This window comes from Coregonus lavaretus (genome assembly GCF_964263955.1).
Source record: "Coregonus lavaretus genome assembly, chromosome: 5".
Taxonomy (NCBI): Eukaryota; Metazoa; Chordata; class Actinopteri; order Salmoniformes; family Salmonidae; genus Coregonus; species Coregonus lavaretus.
Window position 1 is genome coordinate 39,581,604 of NC_139992.1, and position 7,072 is coordinate 39,588,675.

General features: G+C 44.1%; 1 long non-coding RNA gene across 1 annotated transcript; it reads left to right on the plus strand.

The window, feature by feature from the left end:
- Positions 1-2,284: 2,284 nt before the first annotated feature.
- LOC311129422 lies at positions 2,285-6,793 on the plus strand. Its single transcript, XR_014613274.1, has 3 exons — positions 2,285-3,769; positions 3,952-4,017; positions 5,504-6,793. It is a non-coding gene; the product is annotated as an uncharacterized lncRNA (long non-coding RNA).
- The last annotated feature ends 279 nt before the right edge of the window (positions 6,794-7,072 follow it).

Consider the following 7,072-nt stretch of genomic DNA (forward strand, 5'->3'; position numbering starts at 1 on the left):
CAAGCCATAACACAACAAACCAATAATCTTTCTGTCAATGCTGCTCTGGTTTCTCACACCCAGACCTCTTCCACCCCTGAACAGCAACATACTCCCTCTCCTTCTCCCAAACCTCTCACTGAGACACCTCAGGACAAACCACCTCATAAACATAAGATCTTACTCAATGAAATACAGGACTGGCTCCAGAGTGTTTTAAGATCTAAAAATGGACCCGTAAATGGGAACAACTCACCACAAGACCCCTCTCAGTCCCAACAATCCAGCACAGAGAAGATGGCTGTTTTACAAGCAGGCAATATGCACCGACATCTAAACACCAAAGACGACCAGGCAAGGCCCCCTGAGAGGTTTAGTGCTGAGGACTCCACTGTACGGCTGGAGATTAAGTCCACCCCCAGGTATATGACCCAGACGGCAGTCACCACCGCTCCGCCTCCTGTGGCTATCGTCCCTCCAATGGGTCCACAGCAGTCCCCAGAGCCCATGGAGACAGAGAATGCAGGCAATGAGATGCCATTTAAGATTTTACATGCCTGGTCCATCAACGAACAACAGGCGGAAAGACTGTGGGAAAGAGCTAAAGATGATGCAAGTTCTCTATCTGTCCTAAATGAGACGGTTCAAGTTGAGAGTGTTATGGAGTATGATAAGCCTATAGATGCGTCTGCAACAAGTTCACTGGCATCTATTGGAGAGGACAATGATGAGGTCCTTCAGGTCATCGCACAGATGGACAAGAGTTCACCTTTACCGTTTGTCCACACCAACCCTCAGGCAACTGATATTGTACGCATAGGTGGTACCCAGAAAATTGTGGAAGTTAGCTCTAATGGCGCAGATGAGAGAACTCTTGATTTGTCCACAATTGCTGAAGTTCAGTTCAAGTTAACTATGCTGCAACAACTGGTTAGTTATCTGGAGAGTGCAGCAACAGTCACAGATGCAAAGGATGGTTGTCTAGAGGCCATATTGGAGCTGTATTGGGGCGGGGATACCTCTAACCTGGTTAAAGCTTTAAAAGATAAAAGGGATGAGAAAATAATGCAGGATGTGTCTGCCTGGGCCGTAGAGGATGAGAAGGCAGTGGTTTTCTTTGCAGTCAGTGGTATATCACTCGGGGAAGTAGTCGAGAACTTTCCCATTCCAGTACATGTTGACAGCTCTTCCCACATGGGTTACAGGTCATCATGGTTAAATGTCAACGAGAAGCCGTATGACATTGACAAAGAATCTGGAAGAGCTTGGTCTCTTTGGTTCATACCAGATAAAGCAGAGGAGAGTTCCAAAGTGGTTGGGGAAGTCAAAATGGATGACACCTTCCACAGCAAGATGGAGACTGTGGACTTGCCTGCACGACAACCTGTTGAAGCTGAAGCAACAGACTCGGACCTCGCAACAAACACAGCCCTCATGATGGATGCAGAAGCCCCAACAGAAACAGACCTCCCAACAGATGCAGACTCAGAGACCGAACCCCTTTCCCCAATGATTTTGACCGTCCTCACATCAGAGGATGCTGTGAGACTGCTTGCTGAAACAACGGCACCAGACGCAGACCTCACAACAGCCTCAAACTGCCCAACAGATGCAGACTTCAACACCGTCACAGACCTCACAACAGACTCGGACACAGACACCCTTTCCCCAATGAAGTTGACCATCCTGACATCTGAGGATGCCATGAGACTGTTTTGCCAGATCGAAAATGGCTCTGACCTCCAACTCGGGTCCCCTGAACCATGCTCTGAAAACAAATATAACACACAGACAAAGCAACTAGAGAATATAGTAAGTGGCAGCTTAGATAAGTCTTGCTACTGTCCTTGTATTATTGAAACTGACAATGGGTTTGAAAGTGGCCTATGCTCCAGTTGTCAGAGAGAGAAAGGATTGCAGCAAGGTACAAGATGCATAACAATTGCTCACTGCTTTACCCTTTCAGATACAAGCAACAATTCAGATCAGGAGACAGAAGAGGTCCCTAAGGACTCTGGGGGGAAGGCGACTGTGGACAATCAACACACGGACAAGAAGCCACATGCGTTACACAAGAGGAGACATTCGACTGAGAGTGATAAAAATCGATGCAAAGACGAGAAGAGGGGATCATCAACTGAGAAAGCGTGTGAGGGCAGTCAATCCAGGGACGACATGAAGCCACTGAAGAGGAGACATTCAACTGAGAAAGAGAGCGAGAACAATCAAAGTAGGGACAAGAAGAGGAGACCTTTAATTGAAAAAGTGGGTGAGGGCAGTCAATCTAGGGACAAGATGTCACAGAAGAGGAGAAATTCAACTGAAACTGAAGGCAGGAACTCTGGTGACTCCAAGGAGTTGCAGTGCCAGTTGGTGGAAAGAGAGAGGGACAGCTGCAGTGGAAACGCACCGCCGTGCCCTGGGGTGAAAACCCTCCATGTGCAGGGGTCCTCAACTACCACTGTTCCTCTCAAACTCTTCATAAACGTCCCCAAAAAGCCTTCTACAAACGGCTCACCCTCCAAACATGCTGAGGAAGTCCCCAATATGCCAATGGAACAGCCAAAGACTAAAGCCCCGAACAAAACTAGCAGACACCGCTCCCCTGCAAAGTCAGTGTCTCCTGTTGTCAAAGAGTGGCAGAGGAATGACGTCAAACACAAGCAAAAAATTCAACTCCTGAAAGTCAGATTGGAAAAGCTGTCCTTATCCAAACATCTTGTCAGGAAAGGTTCTCCACCAAGCCGGAATAGAGAGGAAGGTTCCCCACCAAGGCAGAAGATGGTGGAGGATAGAGGAGACCCGGGGGGTTTAGGGGTAAAGGTTTCTAAGAATCCTGACTTGTCCATGAAACTAAAACGTAAGGCAGAGAGTGACTTGACATCCCAACAGAAGTTGACAATGATTCCGAAGGTGTTGAATAGTAATGAGAAAGGAAGGTTTTCAAAAAGCGAGTGTGAGAACGACTCGCCGCCCCCCAAGCCAAAGCTGCCAAGGATTCCCAAGCTTCCGAGGACTCCAGAGGTTTCAAAGGATGGGAATGAGGGAGAGAACAGAGAAGAGACATCTCCCAGTGCTTCACCTGAATCACAAACGCTGAACAAACCTGCAAGAGTGGCACACAAGCCAAAACCTTTTATCAAGCCTGCCAGTCACAATGGTAATAGCCCAGGTAGTCATGCTTTCCCTAATTCGGAAAGGGTATCGCCGCCATATGGCCATTTTGGGGCAAAAGTCTCTGCGAGGCAGCAGGTGTTCTCTGATTGGGAGAGCAGCTTTGTCCCGACTCCAACCCCCCGGACTCGCAGACGATCAGGGTGGCCTCCAGAGGAAGTGGAAGGTCCACAGGCCAGTCCCAGGTCCAGCTCGGAGACCAGGATCATCCAACCCATTCTAAAACGTGTCGATGCACCGGCAAAACCCAAGCGGAACATCAGCTTCGCTTTGAATCCAAGGAAGGTGCACTACTTCAAGCCCTGTGAATATGAAAATGACGTCATGTTCAACAGGTCTTACATGGATCCTGAAGATGCACAGCGTTCTGATGAGGAAGAGGAAGATGCTCCTGTGAACTGCCAGAACACGAAGGAACAGCCCCCTGTTAGGGAAGAGAAGCGGCAAGATATAGGGGAGCTGAAGCCTGGACCAAGCGGTGCATGTGAAAAGCGCTTCAAAAGGAAACGTGAAATACATGAGCCTGCTGCCATTTTGATGAAGAAGAGCATTGTTCAGGCAAACCATTGGATGAAGTCTCTCCATCGTTAACCTCCAAAAGACTCCAGACACTCGGGTAAGGACACCAATCACAAGCCACTGTCAAACAAATATGGTATGTGTTCCCTCAAAGTTTTTGTGTAATATGTATAGCTAGCATTGGCATGAAAAACGAACACACAGAATAACACACTACAGGTCAATATTTAGTTACATTTTATTGGATTTCCAGTCATTAACAAATTCTTCTGGTTACAGCTAAAACAACTGGAGTTGGTTACAAGTGGTCAGAGGAGCAGAAGACGAGGCCAAATGAAATTGAAGGTAAGTCGCAGGCTATGCTAGCCTCACATGGTAGGCTACTTTTACAATTTCACCAATGATTTCCCAGTATTTCAAACAAAGTTGTATATGTATTTTCCTTTTGGAAAAATGGCAGACGTAGACAGTTTGTTGGGTTCTGATTGGAATCATCTAGATCAGGGTTTCCCAAAGTTGGTCCAGGGCCCCCCGGGTGCACGTTATTGTTTTTGCCCTTGCAGTACACAGCTGATTCAAATAACCAAAGCTTGATGATGAGTTGGTTATTTGAATCAGCTGTGTAGTGCTCAAGCAAAAACCAAAACGTGCATCCAGGGAGAGCACCCAGGACGGACTTTGGGAAACCCTGATCTAAATGAAAGGTTATTTATAGGAGCTGAGTAGTGAATGCAAATGTATCATGCTATTGTACACAGGCCTGTGAGCCTGGGTCAATATGACCTAAGTAAAGTTGGGAGTCAAAGTGAGAGGGGTGACACAGAATAAGGGTGGGCAGACAGGTGTATTTCCCAACTCTCACAGGATGTGACTCAATTCATTACCATATGTAATTGATAAGGGTCATTCCATTTTAGTTCGATCATCTTTTGACCGCACCCCTTTTTGATTTGAACAAACCTTCCCATACATATTTGCCCATGGTAGAAGATGTCAGAAAGTGACTTTATGGACCAGAATGTCAAAAACATTCAGGAGATAGTGGTGCCCAAAGTTGACCCATTTTGCATACCCTACCATACATCCATATCTTCATCACTGGAAAAGATGAACGGTTGAGTTTGATATCATTTAAAAGCTTACAAAAAAGTATTGGCAAGAGTATGCTGTGTCTCAACTGATGGCGGGCACAACACATACTTCTCAGATTATGTAAATGAGGGTTTAAGATACAACATATGTGGAAAAGAATAAAGCGTTTACACGTTTTTGATAATTGATGTTGAAGTTTAAAAAACAATTTTATTAAAGAGTTTTTGCATATCCTTAATGGGATATGCAAAATGGGTCAACTTTGAGCACATCAGTCTCCGGAATGTTTTTGCATTCAGGTCCAAAAAGCCACTTTCTGACCACTTCTACCATGGGCAAATATGTATGGAAAGTTTCGTTCAAATCAAATGGAATGACCCATAAAGTAAATGAGAAAGCTTGGGGAAAATATTGATGGACTTGTTCAGAGTGTACAAAAACTTCACTAGAAATTAGCCTTATCGATGATAAGGTCAATACCAACTTGTTGTTAGGTAAATGAAACCTATATAAGTGTGACTTGTTTTGACTGGGTTGGAACATGTTCTAGCCATGCTCTGAGTATATTCTGAGGCAGTGTTCCCAGGATCCTGTGTACGGTGAAAAATAGACTTATGAACTGAAAAGTCGCCTTACTGATCCTTCATCTCCACTTGGAAAGCCAGTAGCTGGGGGACGGCTATTTCCTACAGTGCTAATGTAAATATTTCTCACCTGCTTGCTTATGTTTGCCTCTTAGGTTCCTCTCCGAATGCAAGCCCCCCTCACAGTAACCATCCAGGTTCCTCTCAGAATGCAAGCCCCCCTCACAGTAACCATCCAGCTTCCTCTCAGAATGTAAGCCCTCCTCTGGGTCACTATTCATCCTCCAGCCAATCGAGAAGAGTTGAGCCAACAGCCAGGCACCATAGCTCTCCCATGAACGAATGAAACGAGCGGTGTTCAGGAGACAGACGTGATTCGTAAGCCAATCAGTCGGCCCTGACAGCATACACCAGACAACAGTAATTGATGGCGACTGGCAAAGACAATACTTTTACCTCATACCTGACATCGTGCATATGCTGTTCTTTTTTAAAACTTGAAACAACTACTGACAGTGCCTATGAAGCCATATTTAGGCTACATTATGCAGTTTACTTTTCTACATGTTTTTAAATGAATACATTTCTCTCTATATAATATGTTTGGTTAGCTGTGGTTGAAACAGTCAGAAGTGTGTTTTATTTACTATGTGTTATTGTAACTCTTGACATCTAAGGGTGATTGGTGTTTGGTTACCCGTATTCCTATAGTATTGTTTGCCTACGTTGTTAGGGCATCATAGGGATTGAATCACTGTGGTCCTCTGTAGCTCAGCTGGTAGAGCACGGCGCTTGTAACAGTAAGGTAGTGGATTCGATCCCCGGGACCACCCATACACAAAAATGTATGCACGCATGACTGTAAGCCGCTTTGGATAAAAGCGTCTGCTAAATGGCATATTATTATTTATCATAGTGATGGTATTGGAAGTTGTATTTAGTTTGTTTCTAGTATTTGTATTGTCTATTTCTATTGCAGCCAGAACCAAAGCTAAAGGGGAGAAACCAGACTGAACTTATTGTTTAATGAGATTCTGCTGTCCCATACACAAAAAATGTGTCAATTGTAACAGGTGTTTTTTAACACTGGTGGTAAAGTGGGTAAATGTATCATGGCTATCCAACAACAAATTATGTTTGAAAGTCATTGTCACTTTGTTTGATGTGGTTCCTTGCAATGGATTTAGTTATCTGTGGCCATAGATTATGTTTGTAGTTAAATTCAACTGATACTGCTAATATTTCGGGTATTGAGGAATGTATGTACTTCACAGGTCACTGGTTTTATACTACGTCTTAAAAATTGGTCGAAATGCCAAGTTCTGTTTTTAATATCTGTTCGTTTTTGTCTGTTTTGATGCTGTATTATTTTTTTTACCTATTTTTACTGTATTGTTACGGCACTGAACTAATATAAATACAGAAAATACATTTTTGTTGTTACTAATCCTCTGACTACACAGCATCCAATGAAGATAATTGTAGTATTATTTACCCCCTCCACCAGGCAGACCACATTTGAGACACACAGTTACACCACCAGAGGGAAGCAAAGTACTATTTTAATGTTCCTTTCATTTCAGTCACTCACTTGTGCAAGGCTTCTGTGTCCTCCTATGTGTTGAGAATTGTATTTTTATTTTATTTCACCTTTATTTAACCAGTTAAGCCAGTTGATAACAAGTTCTCATTTACAACTGCGACCTGGTCAAGATGAAGCAAAG